This window comes from Neovison vison, chromosome 1, assembly GCF_020171115.1.
Source record: "Neovison vison isolate M4711 chromosome 1, ASM_NN_V1, whole genome shotgun sequence".
Lineage (NCBI taxonomy): Eukaryota > Metazoa > Chordata > Mammalia > Carnivora > Mustelidae > Neogale > Neogale vison.
In genome coordinates, this window is record NC_058091.1 from 252,796,538 (window position 1) to 252,817,498 (window position 20,961).

The following is a 20,961-nucleotide window of genomic DNA, read 5'->3' on the forward strand; positions in this document are numbered from 1 at the left end:
CCATCCACCCATCTACACATCCTCCACCCATCTATCTATCTGTCCATCCATCCATCCATCCATCCATCCATCCATCCATCCACGCATCCATCTATCCATCTACCCACCCATCCATCTGTCCATCCATCCATCCACCCACCCATCCATCCATCCATCTGTCCATCCGTCTGTCCATCCATCTACCCATCCATCCACCCATCCACCCACCCATCCATCCATCCATCTGTCCATCCACCCATCTACCCACCCACCCATCTGTCCAACCACCCAGCCATCCATCCCTCCATCCATCCACCCACTCATCCACCCATCCACACACCCATCCATCAATCCACCCAGCCAACATTTTCTGTTGTCTATATAACACAGAGAAATACAGAGTACATGAAGTGCGAGTGTGTGTGCGTGTGTGTGTGTGTTTGTGCATGTGGTTTCCCCACCTTGGAAATATGTGGGTATCCACCTTGGGATTCAAAGGGTCTGATTAGTATCTGAATGGATACGTGAAAATGGGCCTATTTCCCCCAGCATCTTATGGTGAACACTTTCATACACAAAAGTTGAAAAAACAACACAATATACAATAGATCTTATCCAACTGTCCATGAAGATTAGATAATTGACTGTTCACCTCTCATTCTGTATGAACAATCACATGAAATTCATTAAGACAGTCTTCAGCCCCTTCCTCCCCCATCTCGTAGGCTGATGGTGTGTCTCACAGCTGCCCGCGTCCCACTGCTTCCTCTTCTCATCTCTGTCTTAAGAGCCTTTCAAAATGCACCTTCTGGAGAACTGGCTCAGGGCCGCAGTACTCCCCGCTGCCCCCTGGGGAAGCTTCTGACCTTTACCTGCCATCAGCCCCTCACAGATGCAGCCAGAACAAAGAGTGGGGCCCAGTTCAGAGTCTGCCTCATGGGGAGGCCATGCTGGCCAATTAGCCCTCAGGAGCAGCCCCAGCCCAGCGTGATAAGTGCACTCACTGCACTCTCTGATGTGCTTGAAACCCTCCATGCTGGGCTCTGTGCAGGGGAGGGCTGATCCACTTTCCGTTACCAGCTTCGGCTGGCCTCTAAGTTTAGATCCTTGATGTGGCATTCAAGGTTCTTCATGACCCGGTTCTGTCTCCTCTCTTTTGTCTCAGCTCCTGCCTACCATGTGCACTTCCGTGTCCTGGGACAACACTTTGGGAAACACGGCACTGGGGACATTTCATTCCTCTGGTTTTGGAAGTGCCAGGCCCATTCTGACTCTATGCCTTTGCCTATGCTGTTCCACCTGCCTGGAATGCCCCTCTTCCATTCTCCTCTGCTATCTCAGCCAGGAAAGCTCCTAGAGGTACTCACTCTATTCTCTCACTTCTGCCCCCCAACTTGCACCCACTTCTAGCCCAGGCTTGGGCTTTCTAGGGTGCGCTGGGTAGAACCCTGGGTGTTTAGTGCCCCCAAGAAAACTCTCCTCCTGAGGGGGTGGGGGGGTCCTTGGTGATTCGTCATCAGAATATGTCTCCCCAGGAACTGAGGTGTAGTACCTGGGGTCCAGAATATCATTTCCCTCCTCACTCCTCCCACGCAGCACAAAGAACACGGGGGCTTGGAGGGTTGAGCATAGCCCCACCGGCACTGGTGCAGCCCAGAGGCAAACCCAGGCCTGCCTCGTGCCTCTACTTCCCTCTCACTGTTCCTCGCAGACAAAATCCCAGAAAAAATGCCACCGGTGGTAGATTCTGTTTGCTAACTAGAAGGGTGAGGCCTTCTAGAAAAGCCACTAATCTAGGGGCTTGGGGATCTTCCCTTTCAAATTTTATCAAACCGAGTCCAGCACTTTCTTTTCCCTTTTCCCTGGGAAGCAAAATGAAGTTCCCCTTTCCATGTTTAAGTATCTAAGCTCCAGACACAGGGGGCTGGCATTGTGCTAGCCGGGATCAGTTAAGCCTTATCTGATGGGGTTCCTCTCAGGGCCTGACGGATGAGTCTGGTCTCCCAAGCAATAATTTTCACTAGGAAAAGAAAACAGGATTCATCAGACAACTCCCGTCTGCCAGATCCCTCCTGGGTGATGCAGGCAGGCAACCCTGCAAAGGGGGAGACTGGGTCCTTATTCTTCAAATGTAGGCATGATAAGCGAAGGGGAGCCCCAGGGGCCGAAAGCAAGGACTCTGGACAGATCTGGGTTCTAAGTCCAGTGCTGCCATTTCGTAGCTTCTTGAAGTTGGGCACTTTCCTGAGCCTTAGTGTCCTCATTTGTAAAATCTCTAAGATAATACGCCCTCCCTCACTTGGTGGATGGGAAAATGTAGAACCTATCACCCGGCACGTGGCAGGTTCTCCCCAGATGTTATCTGTATTATTGTCTAAAGCTGTACAGCCAGGAATTAAGTATTCCATGAGCACTCTGTGTATTTACTGAGTGCCTTCCAGGTGCAGACAATATGCTGGGCTCTTGGAACACAGCAGTGAGCATGACAGACACATCTAGAAGCTTCTAGTACAGTGGGGGAGACAAACATTAGTAACTCACTGTAGAACTGTTCATTTAATTACAGTCACATTTAATTACAGTTCTATGTATAAATGGGAAGTATAGGGAGATCAAAGATTATATAATGGGGGTGGGGGCTGGCCTAGTCCAGGGGTTACTGAAGGCTTCTCAAGGAAGGATATGTGAGTTGAGACACCAGAACAGATGGAAACTCGAAGAAAATGGGGGACAAACAGACAGAGGGAAGAGCTCACACAAAAGCTCCAGGAGGGAGATGGTGGATTTTAACCCCAGAGCCATGGGAAGCCTCCGAAGTAGAGGGGGAGTGGCGAGAAAGGCGATGTGACGGGAGGCAGGAAGGGGCACCCTTCCCTGCTGTCCTGCTGTCTATACCAGGAGGTGAGCTGTGGCAGTGGGGGTGGGTCTGAACTGGGCCCTGCTGTCCACACCCCTGTAATCCCCACAGGTTATGAGACAGAATTCACTGGGTCCTGGAAAGGCAGTTCCTTGCCTTGCCTTTATGAGCCCTAATTTCTTCAAACTTTCCCCCTATAATTGGCCATTCCAAACATCCTAGGTGCCTGGTGTTGAGGGCTTTAGAAAGTAGTCCCAGCAGCAGACCCTCCAGAACTCTGTCCCTGTCAGGAGTCTCAAAGGGGCCCGAGAAGCAGGATTTCTGTCAGTGGGGCAACTTCCACTCCTTAAGAAGGGAAGACAAGCCTTTAAATCTCCAGAGTGGCCATACGCACATACACCACATGGGGTGCAGAGCAAATGGGGCTGAGGCCCAGCTGGTCCATCAGCACTGCAATGACCTCGGTCTTCCCTGGGGATCCTTTCTTCCCACTTACAGATGCCGGCCAAGGTGCAGCTCCATTTAAGAATGGCTGACGCCTGTTACACTCCAGGAGCTCTGGGTCTCCTTGTTACCATCCCCCAGGGGCCTGGTGCAAGCTGTGAGGCTGGGGTAGGAGATCTCCCCCCTGGGGACATGGCAGGTCCCAGGCCCGCACTTCAGACACAGCCCAGGCATGGCTAATAGGGGCCGTGGTGGAGACAACAAGGGACTGTGGGAACTCGGAGGAACAAAGTTGGACTCTGTGGCTGGCGGCAGGTGACAGCTGTGTGTGTGCACATGACACTTTACGGAGCCTGGAAACCCCCGTTCATGTTAAGAACACTCAGACTCCTGACCCAGCCATTGTGTTTCTAGGACCTCGTCCGGTGACTCCCCACAGCATTGACTGGGTTAGCCAAAGCTGGAAATGGCGTGAAAGTGCCGAGGACACAAAGCAGCGAAGCCATCAAAAGCCTGAGTAGGCTGTCTGGGCCCACGTCGGACGGTCTCCAAACACGTGCCGAGTGGGACGGGGAAGGGGGAATGTGTGTGTGCCCACGCATGCCGCGTGACTGCTCAGGAAGGGTACTGGGACTTGCCAAAAGGGAGCTGTTTCCTCTGGGGACCTGGGGGTTGAGCCATGGGTGGGAGAAAGGTTTTTTTTTTTTTTTTTTTTTTAAGATTTATTTATTTATTCAGAGAGAAAAAGAGAGCGTGAGCACAAGCCCGAGGGGGAGAGACTGAGAGAGAGAGAGGGAGAAAGAATCTCATGCCGATTCCATGCTGGGTGCAGAGCCCAATGTGGGGCTTGATCTTGGGACCCCGAGATCATGACCTGAGCTGAAACCAAGAACGGGACGCTCAAGCAACAGAGCCACCCAGGTGCCCCATGAAACTTCTTTCACTATATGCCCTTTGGGACCTTTTGAATCTTTTTACCTCGTGTATGTATGACCGATTCAAAACCTAGCAGCTGCGCGGCTTGACAGGTGGAGAAGGGAAAGGAAGAGGCAGGGGATGCCCGGCAGAGGGAACAGCACACAGAAGGATGGAAGCTGGGTGGTCAGACCATGCTGAGGAGCAGGACTAGCCGTGTGGCTGGTCAAGGGCTCCAGGCCAGGGCTGGCACTCGGTCCGCTCAGTCCAGGAGCCCCCTTGCAAGAAATCCTCCACGTGAAGCTCATTGCGCTCAGGGACCATCCTCTCCCCACAATCATGGCCAAGTCTGGGAGTCAGACAGGTCATGCCGTGCCCCTCCAATGCTTCCCGGCTCTTCTCATAAAGAGGACGATGCCCGTCACACCCTGTAGGATCTGGTCTCCGCCAGCCTCTCTGGCTGATTCTTCAGGGGAAGTTGGAGCCGGGGATGGGGCTCTAAAGAGTTTGGATGTAGCAGTCAGAGAAAGACAAATACCATATGATTTCGCTATGTGTGGAACTTAAGATACACAACATGGGAACATAGGGGAAGGGAGGGAAAGATACAATAAGATGAAAACAGAGAAGGAGGCAAACCATAAGAGACTCTTAACTCTAGGGAACAAAGTGAGGGCTGCTGGGGGGAGGTGGAGCGGGGAGAGAGTCACTGGGTGACGGCCATTAAGGAGGGCACGTGGTGTAATAAGCACTGGGTGTTTCATGCAACTGATAAATCACTGAATTCCACCTCTGAAACCAATAAGGCAGTATATGTTAGTTAAATTGAATTTACATAAAAAACTAAAAAAAAAGAGTTTGGACTTAGTTCTGAAGGCAATGGATAGCCACTGAAGCTTTAATCATCAGGCCTAAGATTACTCAGGAAACTGGTAGCCTATCTGGAAACAGGCTCTCCTGACCCAAGTCAGTGAACCCTCAGTAAGGACATGCTCCTTCCTTGTTAGCATGGACACAGCTCCTATTTTGCAACAGGCCTGGGGCTCTCTCTCTATAAGCATCAGGTCCTTTACACTTCACCACAACATCTTGAGGCAAAAAATCTCTTCTGCATTTTACAAATGCAGGAACCAAGGCTCAGACAAGTTCAGGAACTGGCCCAAAGTCTCAACACCGTTCAGTGGAAAAGTCAGGATTTGAATCCGGGTCTGTGGGACTCCGGGGTCCCTGTACTGGGCCACTGCCTGTTTATCTTCTCCAGGGGAGAAAGAAATGACCATTTGGGCTTTTCAAAGAGATGGTGTGATAGCCTGGGCATCTACAACATGAGATGCTCACTTCCTTCTTTGCAATAACATTAATGTTAGTCTTTCATCTTTGTGGTTGCAGACTTCTAACCCCTTCCCGGCAGTGGACAGGACGTGCAGTCAAAGCCCGTAGGCAGGAAAAGGCTTCTGGGCTTCTGGTCGAGTGTTCTTTGGAGAGAAAGGTCCTGGATACCAGTCATCTGGGCTTTGGTTCCACCTTCCATTCCTTCAGGGGCCCAAAGCCAGGGAGTGTGTTCCTTCTTCCTCAGGTGTGTCTTATTTCAAGCTTCGCACCCCCCTGGTACCCCCTTTGGCACCCTCTCTGTACAGGCTGAGAGATGAACAGATCTGAAGGTTGTATGGAATCTGGGGCTGCTCAGCACAGGTTGGGGAGAGCCCCACCCGCTCCCAGCCGGAGAGTAAGGCGGTGGGATCAAAGTGGACATTCTATTAGGAAGATTGCTATCACCCTGGCATGGCAATGAGGGGGACACAAGGTCCACACATGGGACCACAAGCTGGGACACTGATCACTTCCATTTTCTGAGCACCTACAGTTTCCTCTTTCTGTGAGGCCAATATGATTATTATTCATGTTTGACAGACGGCGAAACTCAAGTGCAGGAGGCTAAGGTCACTTGTCAAGTTCACACAGCTAGTAAAGAGGCAGGCAGGGCTTGGAAGCAGGCCTGGTCCCATAGTCTCCGAGCGTCCAAGACATGCACCTGGTCTCATTCTCTGACTATTTGTGTGAACAGTTCCCGTTGCGGTGTTTTCTGATCAGTGAGAGAGCCCACGCTGTTTGCCTGGCCTCTGCTAATGGTTGATGTTAAAACCTGAAGCCACATCTAATGACAACAAAGTCCCTTAGTTATGGTTTGTCTGGGAAAGTCTTTTTTTTTTTAAATTTTTTCTTTTTATAAACATGTAATGTATTATTAGCCCCAGGGGTACAGGTCTGTGAATTGCCAGGTTTACACACTTCACAGAACTCACCATAGCACATACCCTCCCCAATGTCCATAACCCTGTGTCTGGGAAAGTCTTTATTTCGCCTTCATTTTTTGCTTCAATTAAGGCGAAGTTCACATAACAGTGAATGAACTGTTTCCAAGTGTATCATTCAGCAGCATTCAGTACATTCACAGTGTTGTGCTTCCAAAAGTTGTCCATCGCTCCGAAAAGAAACTCCACGCTCATTAAGCGGTCACTCACCTTCCCCTCTTGTCCTGGTCCCTTCCAACTACCCACCTGCTTTCTGGCTCTTTGAATTTGCCTATTCCGGATGTCGTGGCCTCAGAATATGTGTAAAATTGGGAAGTGCAGGGCGGGGAGAGACCTCTGATTCTCTTTTCCTGCCCCTGCCTCTCTTTCATCCACATAGATGCTCAGCTAAATCCTTAGGCATCACCCCTGGCATATTTCTTGCCTCCCCTACTTGCTCACCACGTCTCTCTCCCCACTGGAATGTGCGGTGCTGTGAGGGCCAGGATCCTCTCTGTCTTGCTCCCTGACAGGCAGTTAATGAGGGCTCCATTAATACTGGCTGGACTGACTAAATGCATGTTGAAAACGACCATCCTAACAATATAACATCCCATTTACTGGGCACTTCGAAGGTGTCAAGTGATGTTCTGAGCACCTCATATACTTTATCCCGTTTAATCTCGGCAATAACTCTATTATGTGGATTCCATTATTCACTTCCATCTTCTAGATAAGAAAATTGAGGTTTATGGTGTTTTTGTGACTTGGCCAAAGTCCATGGCCAGCAGAGGCTTGACAAGTGTGGGAAAGGCCTGGGGAAGGTCTTTTCAGGGCAGGCGTTGGACTTGGTCAAATGAAAATTCTGCCTTGGTTCTTCTGAGGGAGGTGAAACCAAAACTGACAGTGTTTGCAGGGGGTCCCAAATCTCTGCCATCCAGGGGGCAGGGATAATGTGGAGAGGGCACTGGGTTGGGAATTTGGACCTTGAGTTTGAGTCCCTGGTATGACTCTTACTGTCTGTGTCACCTCAAACAAGTTCCATACCCTCAGGTTCCTTAGCAGACAAGTGTGGAGATGGGCTTAGAATATCTCAAAGATTTCTTCCAATGACATTATGTATGTGTGTTATGTATACAGGGGGTGGAAAAGATGGAATCATGAGCTCCCTAAAGAAAAACATAGGAGTGTTCTGGGTAGAAACACATTCAGTGGTCACCCTGGGGTCAAGAACCCTTCTATGGCATCCCTGAAAGGTAGTCATCCCCAACTGCCTTGCATACCTCCAATGACGGGGGACTCACTATCTCAGAAATTATTTGCCAGCAAGTTACAGCCATTTACAGATATTATAGAGCCCTACACACTCTTTGTTTTGGAGGCATAGCCCACTGCATAATAAACACATTGTAATAAATGCATATTCCAAAGGAAAGAGAATGTGTACTTAGCTATTTAGTATAATAAGCTGCCACTGACCAGCTGTCATAGTGGCACAATTGTAGATAGCCAATTAAACATTTATTACTTGCAATTTTGTGGTTTTCTTTTTGTATTTTAGATCTGGGAGGGGGGGTGTGTGCGCACACGCACGCGCACACACACACATGTGCACGTGCCTGTATGAGTTTGCAGACACTTTTGTAGGTTGGTTAAAGCTCTGAAGCCCTATAGAACAAAGTCCCCACTTCCAGGCAGCTCGACAGAGCTCCTTGTTCTCCTGAGTTTTTGCTTCTTTATGATCAAACAGTCCTCTGGCCCTCCAACTGGACTCCTCACCATCATCACTGCCATCGTGGCTGGCATCACCGCCACCACTGCCCTGCCCATCACTGCTGCCGTCAGTGTCCTCGTATCCTCATCTCCATCGCCAGATCGCCTCCCCTCTACCTTCAGCCCCCACCGTCACAGGAGCTGGGCCGCAGAAGCTGCCCACGCCAACATGGGATCTCCCTCCCTCTCTGTTCTTCTCTCCCCCAGCCTCACTCCAGGTTTTGCCCTTCTGACAAGGTACAACTTGCTCCTACAGTGACAGTCCTGCAGCTGGCAGGGTCACCTTAACGATGGCGGCAGCAAACAGCCAGCCTTGGCCGCGAATGTTCACATACATGGGCTGTCTTACATAATGCTCTCTGTCCTCTCCCACTTTTCATGGCCCCTCCGTGTGCCCATGGCCTCCTTTGGGGTCCTGGAGGATTACACTGTGGAGCAGGTGGGGCAGTCGCTATTACCCCGTTTTGCAAATGTGGCACAGAGAGGCCAGCTGCCTAGGTGAGGTCACACAGCTGGTCAGAGGCGGGTAGAGCTGTCTGTTGCTTATTCCCCACAGCTTACCCTGTCCCTCACCTCCTGTGTTTCTCTTTCTTTCTCTCTCTCTTTCTTTCTTTCCTTTTTAACATATTTATTTGACAGAGAGAGAGAGAGAGAGAGAGAGAACACACAAGTAGGAAGGAGAGAGAGAAGCAGGTTCCCCACTAAGCAGGGAGCCTGATGCAGGGCTTGATCCCAGGACCCTGGGATCATGACCTGAGCCAAAGGCAGATGCTGAACTGACTGACCTACCCGGGCACCCTACCTCCTGTTTCTCAAACCTCATTCCCTCACGCACCACCTCCAGGACCCTTTCCAAACCCACAAAATACCAGTCCTGGTTTTTTTTATGCAATATTTTTCTTCGAAGTGATTGAATTGATTGAAAAAAGGGATTGTTTCATCACTTTCCTTCAAATAGGTCACCCTGAAATTTAACGTGGCAATTAACAAACGTTGCACTCCACGTGGCCACTGCTGCGCCAAGAGCCAGCCTCTAGGCAGACTGGCCTGGCTGGAGAGGTGTTTAAGTGGGACCACCACCAAACTGATACCTTCCCTTGGACACAGACAGGAAGGCTTGGAGGACTGAAAAGGGAACCTTCTCTCCGCTGGTCGGGCAGCATGTTGACATCTGTGTGGCTGACCACTCCTGTCTATGCCCGGACCCCAGGGCTGCCCGCCCCACCCTTGAGGAAACATCTGGCTTATACAGGAAGCCCCCAATGTGCCATGGAAAGGAGCCAGGGACCTCTGCGAGGCTCGGTTTTCCACCTGGGCACGGGCATGGTACTGCAACGTGCAGTGTTGGGAAGAGGAGCTGTGACATAAAGACAAGCCTGGAGGTGAGGTGGCGGCCTTAGCAAGCGTCCCTCCCTGCCCCATGGCCGTTCTCTGCTCTGCTCTCAGAAACCCTGGTCTTGGAGTCCTGCCTTTTCTGGGAGAGAAGGCACCCCAGCTGGCCAGATGGGGAGAAGGAATGAGCACTGTGGGTCTCCGCGGGGACTGTCTGGGTGCCGGGCAGCTCCCAGTGAGCCCAGCACAGCCTGCCAGGCCAGGGGGGACGCTGTGTCAGTTAGCAGGCTTCTCCCCCTGGCCCGGCCCTCAGCACCCCTTCCTCTTGGCCTCCCCGCCCCAGTGAAACAAAGGGTCCTCCCCAGCAGGTGTAGTGCGTTCTAATTCCAGCTCTGCTACTTACCAGTGAGGCAATACTGGCCAGGAGACCTGGCTTGGAGCCCCAATTTCCCTTCCCATGAAATGGGGACAATAACCTCAACCACACAGCCTCGCCAAGAGGCTTGCAGGCTTCAGAGCAAGGCACTTCTAGAACTTTCCCCACTGTTTCTCTCCATGGCCAAGGCAAGCAGTGGTGTGGTGTTGTCTCCCTGCCTCAGATGCCTCAAGGGGCAGAATGGAAATGACAAGAGTTTCTACGTTGTCTGACTGTCATCAGGAAGAAAAGGGCAAAAGTGGGCAAAGTCCCGGTAGTTGGGGTTCAGTGGGTGTGAGCCCTCTACAAGCTTATACACAGCACAGTGCTTGACCCAGAGCCCGTCTCCCTCTAGCTCCCCACTGGGCTCTGGCCTGCCCTGTCCCTTCTCCTTCCATGACCTCAGCATGTCCCCTTTCTTAGCTACGTCCCCTGGCAGCACCCCGAGCTCTTAGCCTCTGCCCTGGGGGGCCAAGCCATGACTCTTCAGTATCTGACCTAAGTCCCAGGCATCCCGGAGACGCCCAATCCAGTTACAGAACAAACTGCAGGTTTCACTGTGTTCTTTATGACAGCCGAATACTGGAAATGACCTTGATGTGTTTAAAACTAGAAGACTGGTGGAGAAATTTTGTCGTAATGGAATCCTGATAGCTATTACTATCACACTTTGGAAACTATGAAATAGTAAAAAAAAAAAAAAAAAAAAAAGTTTATCTTTAAGTAATAAAAAGCAAGATTGAAATTGTATCTAAGAGATAACTAAGAACTCCTACCCTGTCAACCTACAGGGGAGAAAAACAGCCAACATTTATGTCTAGAAGGGCAGACTGGCTGGAAATAGTGGTTTTCTTTGGATGGTGGTATGACTTATTACGTCTTCCTTCAAATTTCCTTATTCCAACTTTTCTACAATGAGAATTAATTCTACGGTAACTAAAAAGAACACAAAGATGCAGAATTGTGTATGCTGTACCTCACTTAAGTCTAAAACACTCAGATATATATATATATATATACACACACACACACACACACACATATTATAGTGCGTATATTTTTGCACAAAGAAAATTTGGAAGGATACATCATAACAAACAAAAGTGACCGACCTCTTCTTCTGAGAGGGGACTGGGCAGATGCGGACCAGGGTGGAGTGAGGATCTCCCTGAAGACCTTTGTATATTGTACTTCTGATGACATGGATGTTTTTTCTAACCAGAAAGTGCAAAGAAAAAGAAAACATAACTACCTAATAAACATTTAGCAAAAGCAGTATTTTCCCAAATGGGCTCTGCGGACATTTGTTGAAGTTGCTACTTAAAACAAAAAACAAAAAAACAAAAAAACGAATTTGTGCCTGAAGTACAGGATCTTAATGGTGCACTTAACTCAGCAAGCGCTGGGACTGAGAGAGACTGGGGATTGGAGGGCTCTCAACCAGCCACAGAAGGTCCCAGAGGCCACTCCCACCCTGCCCTCTTTTTCCCACGGAGCCTACCCAAAGAGTGATGCTCCCAGGACCAGTTCAGGGAGCGCAGGGAAAGGGAAAGCTAGGAGGATGGTCATGTCTCCCTGAGCCAGGCAGGTGTGTGTGAACAGTCTATACCCACTGTGGGACTGTGGGGTATGGGCATGGTGACCCAGAAAGAGGATGCTTGCACTGGCCAGAGGGGTGGTCACCGTGGTCACTCTGGGCCTAGCACCACCAGATGGCCACATTCTTCAAGAGAACCTGGAAATCTGGATTTTAAATGAAATCTTCTGGCTATAAAATAAAATATCCAAGCTTTTCAATGCAATCTCTCTCTCTCTCTCTCTCTTTCTAATATCTTATGGTTCCCTGCAAAAGTCCTCCACCAGCTAGCTGTGGGCTAAGAGCTCAGTGTGTCGTTGATGTTCTCAGAAAGCCAGGTCAGCCCTGAGGATTTATTTCCTTTTCTAGCCACCCACCCTCTTTCATGATTGCTTTGAGAATTCTGGCCCAGATCAGCATCAAACTCATCGGCCCATTGCTCAGGGGAGTTTGCTTTCCTCCTGCTTGAAAATTGGGCTGACATCCATCTGTCTCTGCCCCGGGAGTATGGGAAGGAGCCTGAGAGAGGGTGATTAACCCTAGCAACCAGCCTTCTCGGGGGGTGGGGGGGAGTGAATGCTCTTCATCAGGCAGTGACAGTCTTTGGCCCTGTTGTTGGACTCCTGCTCTGGGCTCTAACAGCCCTTTGATGTCTCCATCCCTCCTGCCCTCTTCAGCCTTAGTTTCCCTTCCTCTCCTGCCATCACGCCCTCTGTGCACCAGCCTGCCAGAAAGTCTCATCCTTCAACTCTCCATATTCTCGCACCTCAGTGCCTTTGCACATCCCGATCCCTGGGTTGGGCTCACCCTCTCCTGCTACTGCTTCTACCGTCCAACCCTCAGGCAGCTTGGACAGTGACATACCCAAATGGCAGCTCCTTCTGCCCTCTCTGTGGTAGCCAGCACCCCAGGAGGCTGGCATCCACGGTTCCTGCATTGGTCATTATTTAGTCTCCCATTTCTCCTGTGACCCATGCCCTTCTCACATGCTTTCACCTTCCAAACAGCTTTTAAATCTGTCCCCTTCTCTCCAAGCTGCAGTGTTCCAGCTTCTGTCCCAGCCGGCCTATCCTGACTATTCCAGATCTCAGCTCTCCTGTCAGCGTGTGCCACCTGCCTCCACATTATCTGGGGAAAGGACATTTTCAAAAACACGACCTGGTCACCTCTACCCTCTGCTTGAAATCCTTGTGTCGCTCCCCAGCCTACAGGACAGAGTTCAGACTCCTCAGTTTGGCATTGCGGGGTCCAGCCCTGTCGACTCCTCTGTTACCTCTTTCCGATGCCCCTTGCGCCTCTGGCAAAACCTAGCTGTCCTGTGTGCTCTGAGCACATCTGGAGATTTAGCAGCTCTGTGTCTTTGTACACCTCTTTCTCCACCTGGAACACTCTTTGTCTACCTGCAACCCTCCCCATTCGCCGCTGCCTCCAGCTCTGTGAATCCTGTCCTGATTCCCCCAGAGCAGCGGGTTGGGAAGTTAGATTATTCTCGCAGCAAAGGTGGGTGATTCCCAAGCTGAAAGTGGCTGGGGCGTCCAGTCCCAGCTGGAGCTGTTGACAATGCTACCTGCCGCTCCTGTAGGTTGGGCACCGGGTCAAGGCCGCCACATGTTCCTGGAGACTGTCCCCACGGGGCTGGCGATAATCAGCCATGCAGCCTGCTCCAATCTGTGACCAACTTGGCTCCAGCCACCTTTCCCTCACTGCCCCGGCGCCAGGCCCGCACCCTCCTGGCAGCGCTGCCACACGGAAGCTGGCATCAAAGATGGACAGAGTTAGAAAGGCTCTACAAGATCAGCCAGTGTGCCCCTGCCTGGATTGCAGATGGAGAAGTTGCCCAGAGAGGGACAGTGGCTTGCCCAGGGTCACACAGTGATGAAAGGTGTAGTCATGCCTGGAGCCCAGCTCTTCCAGATTGTATCAGATAGTTAAAAAAAAAAAAAAAAAAAAAAAAATCAAAGGAAACCTTGAGATGTGCTAGCAAGGGCCTGGAGAGGAGTGCCTTGAAATTGACCAGACAGGGCAGGCCTCCCTGAGGCTGACCCCAGGGGGTGAGGCAGAGGACTTTAGTGGGGACCAGCTTGCCGTTTTGGTCTGAGCAAGGGTTAGCAGAGATGCAGTCAAAGGCAGAGGCTGCTCATGATCACGTGAGGCCGCAGAGACCTGGGAGGGTTTGCATTTTAGTCCATGTAAGGGAACAACACAATGGAGTTTTGGCTCTGATCTGAGCAGACAGTTCTGCAAACATATACAGATGGCCAACATGCACCTGAAAAGATGTTCAAATTCATCAGCCATCCGGGGAATGCAAATCAAAATCATAGCGATACCATGTCGTACTCACACAATCCAAAAGTTGGGTACTTAGGGTTGGTGAGGATGAGAAAAAACTTGAATCCTCATACACTGCCAGTGGGGATGTCAAAGGTTCAGCTGCTGGGGCACCCGGGAGGTGCCCTCGGTTAAGCGTCCCACTCTTGATCGGCTCAGATTGTGATCTCAGGGTCATGAGATCGAACCCTGCAGGGGGCTCCAAGCTCAGCACACAGTCTGGGTAAGACTCTCCTCCCTCTGCCCCTCTACCCCTCTACTCATGCGTGCGCTCTTTCTCTCTCTCTCTCAAATAAATAGGTCTTTTTTTTTTTTTTTTTAAAGTTTCAGCCTCTTTTGGACTGCCTGGGTGGCTCGGTCATCAAGCGTCTGCCTTCAGCTCGGTCATGATCCCAGGGTCTTGGGATCGAGCCCCACAGTGGGCTCCCTGCTTCAGGTGAGCCTGCTTCTCCTTCTCCCTCTGCCTGCTGCTCTCCCTGTTGTGCTCTCTCTGTGTGTGTGTGTGTCAAAGAAACAAATAAATAAAATCTTTAAAAAAAAAAAAAGAAAAGTGTCAGCTGCTTTGGAAAACACGAGTAGTTCCTCAAAAGGTTAAACATTGTATTCTTACATGGTTTAGTAATTCTACTCCTAGGTTCATCCCCAGAAGAAATGAAAAGATATGTCCTCAAAATCAGTACATACATTGTTCATAGCAGAATTATTTATAATAGCCAAAAAAGTGGAAACAAGCCAAATGCCCATCAACAGAATGTGGTGTATCCATAAACGGAATATTATTTTGGCCACATCAAGGAATGACGTATTGATACGTGTTACATGCAACATGGATGAAATCTGAAAACATGCTCAGTGAAATAAGCCAGACACAAAAGGCCATCTATTATTCCATATAATCACACATTACATGATTCCATTGATAGGAAATGTCCAGAAGAGGTACATCTATAGACACAGAAAATAGATTAGCGGCTCCCGACTTTGGGTAGAAGTGGGGATGGATTGGGGAATGACAGTTAATGGGTACAAAGTTTCTTTTGGGGGTGATGAAAACGAGATCGGGACTTAGATCGTGGTGATGGTTGCACAGCATACTGAAAAACAGAGACCCATAGACTTTAAACGGGTGAGTTTTAGGTCATGTGAATTATGACTCTATGAAGCCTTAATTCTGTTTTGAAAGGCCACTCTCGTTGCTGTTGGGGGCAGAGTAGCAGCAACGAGGTCAGGCACCAACAATGCGATCATAGGCTTAGAGTGTCCAGTGCAGAGGAGGGACACAGTGACTGTGTGCATGGCTCGCACAGGCTGATCCCTGTTCAGGAATGTCCTTCTCTTCTTATCCAGGCTTTTAAAACCCTGTACTGTTGACATTTTGCGCAGGATCATTCTTCTGTACGGAGGTACCGTGGGATGGGAATCACGGGATGAACAGCCGCACCCCTGTTGCCACTCTCCAGCAGTCAGCACATCCCCCCCACCACAGCTGCAACAATCAAAAGTACCTTCTAGAGGACTACACTGACCCCAACGGAGAACTGCTGCTCTAACCTCTTTTGCTTAGCTGCTGAATTCTTGAGTACCCTTCCAGGACCATTTCCCTTATCGTCTCTTCTGGGGAGCCTTCATCCTTCATTCTCCAAAGTCGCCCAGTTTCTTTTCTTTCTTTCTTTCTTTTTTTTTTAAAGATTTTATTTATTTATTTGACAGAGAGAGATCACAAGTAGGCAGAGAGGCAGGCAGAGAGAGAGGAGGAAGCAGGCTTCCTGCTGAGCAGAGAGCCCGATGCAGGGCTCTATCCCAGGACCCTGGGATCATGACCTGAGCCAAAGGCAGAGGCTTTAACCCACTGAGCCACCCAGGCGCCCCTAAAAGTCGCCCAGTTTCTTAAACAAAGCCCCATCACAATCCTGATCGCACCATGCACGCTCTACCCCACAGGTGCATAGACATGGCATCTTACGCACTTTGGGTCCCCAGCATCAAGTACAAAACCTGGCCCTTTGGAGGTTGCTATGGACCCATTGCCTCACCTGCCAAGTGCAGAGGTGCACTGCCTGCCTCCCCCAGGGTTTCCGTGATTAGTGCTCAAATGTGGGTTAACTGATCTGTCCACCCCTCCTGACTCTGGGTAGGAGGGTAGGTTCCAGATCCAGATGGCCTGGGTGGCCTGGGTTTGCTGTGGGACGCTGGGCAAGTGACTGAGTTTTCTGACTCTTGGTTTCTTCTCTGTAAAATGGGGGTACTGATAATGCCCACCCTGTAGGGTTGTCATAAACACACAGCAAGAACACAACAAATGTCAGATACTCTTGGTGGTAATCGTTTACTATTCTTTCTTTTTTCTGGGGGGCCTTCCAGGATTCAACACAGAGGTGGCCTTGTCACTGGTAGGTGTAGCTATGTGAGCCCTGTCCTGGATGCTGGCCAAGAGGAGGTAGGGGTGGGTCTACTAGGAGAATATTACAAAAAATATGGAAAGTTCAAAAATTATAAAGAGTCAGGGAACAAATCCCCCATAATCCTGCCACCCACAGGCATATACAATCAACAAACACTCTTTGGTCTATTTCCTTCTAGTCTTTTTTCTAAGTGCCTTTTTTTTTTTTTTAAGATTTTATTTATTTATTTGACAGAGATCACAAGTAGGCAGAGAGACAGGCAGAGAGAGTGAGAGGGAAGCAGGCTCCCCGGGGAGCAGAGAGCCCGATGCGGGACTGGATCCCAGGACCCTGAGATCATGACCTGAGCCGAAGGCAGTGGCTTAACCCACTGGGCCACCCAGGCGCCCTTTTTTCTAAGTGCTTGCCACGAATCTGTGACCATACCCTATATATGCATATGCATATGCATATCCTCATTCATTATAAACTCTCCATTTTCTGTAGTCACATGACTGTCCCATAATTTACTTAATTGATTCCCTACTGGACATTTAGGCACTCTCTGATTGTTGATGAATACCTTGCATTTGAAAGAACTTCGTTCATACTCCCATCATTTCATTTGGATGTCCTCCTTGCTTTTAAAAATTTTTGGCAAAGAGACCTCTCTAGCCTGCTGGGACACCCATTTTCCCATTGCTAGGCATCCATTTTCTCATCATCAGGGATTTCCTCCCCCAGGCTGAGCTAAATCCTTGGGATTGTGACTTAATCCTGTTTCCCCTTCTGTGGACATTGGTGGAGATGGACCACAGCTGGCCTTGTCTTCTCCTTGGATGCATCAGCTGGGAGGGTCAGTTTATTTAGTCAACAGTGGATGGATAATGAAAAGGAGAAGCATCCAAGGCCAAGGTTAATGGGGACGAGGTTAACTGGGACAAGGTGGTAGAGGAAGAGAAGTTGGCTGGCTGCAATAAGCCAGCCTCATATCAGCTTCCTATATGCTGTTGACTCGTGACCTTCTTTCCTTCTAGATCCCTAAAGAAATCACCAGGCAAAGGTACCCCAACCCCGTTGCCAGACTCAGACCCACTTTCTCCTGTGTACATAAACAGCAGCTCTTCCTAGTACACGAAGAACAAGAAACTAGTGCTGCCTGGGCCCCAGCCAGGTGCCAGGTCGCATGCTAGACACCTTCCAGACTCCTACTTTGGAGCCAGTCCGGTACCATCCAAGGTGCTGGGAAGCAGACAGATCTGGAAGCAATCCCAGCATAGGCACGTCCTATCAGTGGGACTGTGTGGAAGCAATTTGCCCCCGTGAGACTCGGTTTCCTTGTCTATAATTTTGGGGTTTAACGGCACCACCTTCCCAGGATCCTTGTGGAGACTAGAGCCCATACTGTATGCACAGCACCCCAAGTACCAGGCCTGCACAGAGCAAGAGCAGGAGAAATGTTATTTTCTCATTCCATTCAACTCTCATCATATCTCTCGGTCAAAGATGTCAATAAATGTAATCTGTCTCGTTGCCTTTTATAACCGCCAGCGACAGGGCACTCATTAGTATGAATTTGTAACTTCCCATTACCAATAAGATACCGAGGCTCAGAGAGATTTCACCAGGAGGTTTTCAGGGCAGAAACTGTTATCTCACAGATTTCATGTCTCAGAGAACCACCAGGACGGTGTCTGGAGTGGAACGGGGGTGCGCCCCCACCCCAATTCCCTGGGCCCTGTTTTATGCCTAGCTGGGCCACTGGCTACCTCTGGCAGAGGAGACCAGAGAGGACCTGCCCCACACAAATGAGTTTCCAGGAGGCAACGAGAACCAGGACTCTGGCCATTGAAGTTAGGGTATGACAGCTGCCATTGGGGGACACCACAATCTGTACTTTACTGACTCACCTTCCAATCCTTAGAGTCTTCTCAAAGGGCCATTAGAGTCCCCACCCCAATTCACGGGATGGGAAACTGAGGTTCATATGGTCAAGGTCAACTGCAATTACTTAAGTGAGCGAGCCGCTGGGATTCCCAGCGGAGGCCACTTGCCCAGCTCATCCCAGCTCATCCCAGAGGCAAACCCTGCCCGTCCTTGCTACGGGGACATAGGGCGGCAGCCCAGGAGGGCGAAGGCCAGATACCTGGGCTCCCTGAGGAACTCCGCGTCCGTCCCCTTCCCGCCCACCCCCAACCTTCTACTGGCTTTCCTAAAGCAGAATGTCGCTCCATGCTCCCGCAGACACAACGCCTCTAGAAATGCCACCGCTCAGAGCCGGGGTCAAGACAGCAACTGTTTCGGTGCATGTGCACTTTCCAAATCCACCCCTACGCGGCATAGGGGACAACACGCCAGACCCCAAGCCCGGAGCACAGCTTCGGAACCGGGGCTGCATCCCGTCCTTGCAACGCCCCCTTGGCGCGCGTATGACCCCCTCGGGTCACAGAGAAGGAAACTGAGGCTCGCAGGCGGAGAGAAACGTTCAAGGTCAGGCGTAGTCTGCAAGCCGCGGGGGGGCCGGAGCTCGCACTCGGGGTCAGGGTCACGACGGCGGCAGGGACCCCACCCGAGCCGAGGCCCCGCGGGGAGGCGGCGGCCGCTTTACCTTGAGCTGCTGCGCCGTGGGGCTCCGGCTTCGGCTCTGGGCTCCGCGGCGTCCGTCCTGCACTCGCGCCCGCTGGGCTCCGGGCAGGGATGGAGCGGGTGCTCCGCCCGCGCCCCGCGCCCCGCGCCTCGCGCCCACTTCCTCGTCCCCGCCCCCAACTCGCTCCTCCTTGCTCTCCGCCCCTCCCGCCCTCCCTCCCTTCCCTCTCCCGGGCTCTCCCGTTCCCCTCTCTTTCTCTCCCTCTCTCCTCCCGCCTCCGAGCACAGCACACTCTCTCTTCCTTCGCTCTGCTCCCTCCCCACAGTCCCTCTCCCCCGCGCTCCCCCACTTTCCCCTAGACCTTCTTTCCTTCTCTCCCTGGCTCTGACGCGGCCCCTTCCTCTTTCTTTCTGTCTTTCTCTCCTTTCCCCGCCTCACTTCCACCCACTCCTCTCCACCCCCAGCCCTGTCTGGGACCCAGAAGAGTAGAAGGAGACTCCCAGCTGTGGCCCCTCGAGATCTGGTGACACCCCTGCCCAGCACCCTGCTACCTGGAATCAACCTACAGGAGAAAAAGGACTCATTGCCTGGGAAAAGTCTGGATAATTCTGTGATCTGTGGAACTTCAGAAAATCCCAGGGAGGGTTTGTTCTAGTTGGAGGAAGGGATGGAGAAAGAGAAGATGTAGAGAAGTGGGTCTTGGGAAAGGGGCTTTTGGGGATGGAAAATGGAGGCTTAGATGGGGAAACCTATCTCTTAAATATTAAGGTGGCAAGGCTGCTGTACTAAGGGTGCAGACGTGGGTGGAGGGAGCCCGGTGGGCAGGATGGCCAAGGGCATTGTGCCAGACCTAGGGTAGTCAGCCCAGGGTAGGAGAGACAAGTGGTCAGATGGGCTGCCCTTCGTTGCTTGGGAGCCTGACACGAGGAAGGGAGTTTGCACAAGAGCTTGGCAAAGGAGAGCAGAAGGATGCCAGCTCAGGGGAGCAGACATTTCAGAGGCGTGCTCATGGTGATTGACACGCCACCCTAAGCCATTCTGGCACTATGGGCCTGGCCCTGTGCCTATGGGCTGAGATGCAGACTAGGGCCACAGTCCCCTGGAGCTCCGGGATCACAGTTTCTGGAGGAGGATATGGAAGGCCATGCATCCAGGTCACCAGTATCTTGGAATGATCGCAGGAGCCTCCAGGCGGGTCTGGGGCACTCTGTGCTTGCTCGCCTACAATCTACAAAGCCTCATAGGTCATCTCTAAAAAAGCGTAAATCAGATCACGCCTCTCTGTACTCCCTGCTTGAAACCCTCCCATGACTTCCTGTTGTAGTTAGGATAAAATCCAAGTACTCTATCACTGCCAACATGATCTGATCTTGTGTCTCACCACATTCTGCCTCATTCCATGTGCCTCAGCCACAGCCGCTTCCTACTTGTGCCGGGAATGGGCCACGCTGGACCATACCACAGACCGTTTGCACTGGCGGTTCCTTTTTCTGAGACTGCTCTTCCCCCACATCTTCCTGGGTGCTCAATGAGGCTGCATGGCCTAGTCGTCTCACCCAAAGCAGTCACCTCCTCACCACAGTGCTTTTCACATCATGAAAACACTTACCAGTGTCTAGAACTTTTCGTTTTAATGCTTATTATCTGCTTTACTGCTCCACAATGTAACCCGTGTTCATCTCCTCCCCTGAGCCTCCCGGGAGCCTGGAGCCCGTTACTGTAGCTGGATATATCACTAAGTGTCCAACAGATGTTGGTTGAATAAGTGAATGAATAAACACTATAATGTATGTGTTTAGAAAAAAGAAAAGGTGTGACTGACGCTGCCAGGGGAAAAAAGATTGTCTTGAGATAGGAGTGGAGAAGTGGGGAGGGCCACAGGCCTGGAGGAAGCAGCATGAAGACAGGTACAGGGTATTAGCTAACCTGGAGTTTGGGAGTGCTGCCTGGTGGGTCACCTGCAGAAACCCAGCAGAAAGCCCTGGTGGGGCTTTTAGGACACCTCAGGGATGCCAGTTAGGACTTGATCTTGTGAGCAATGGAAGCTGTGGCAGGTTTGGGGGGGCTGCAAAGTCTGGGG

General features: G+C 51.0%; 1 protein-coding gene across 4 annotated transcripts in view; it reads right to left on the reverse strand.

Moving 5' to 3' along the window:
• HRH2 (histamine receptor H2) overlaps window positions 1–18,987 on the reverse strand; it is a 74,154-nt gene extending 55,167 nt beyond the window's left edge. For 3 of the 4 annotated variants that reach the window (XM_044229279.1, XM_044229250.1, XM_044229269.1), the window contains exon 1: window positions 18,903–18,987. The gene's annotated coding sequence lies outside the window, so the exon portion shown is untranslated. The remainder of the gene's footprint in view (window positions 1–18,902) is intronic. The other variant, XM_044229260.1, reaches the window with a different exon arrangement.
• Window positions 18,988–20,961: the final 1,974 nt, after the last annotated feature.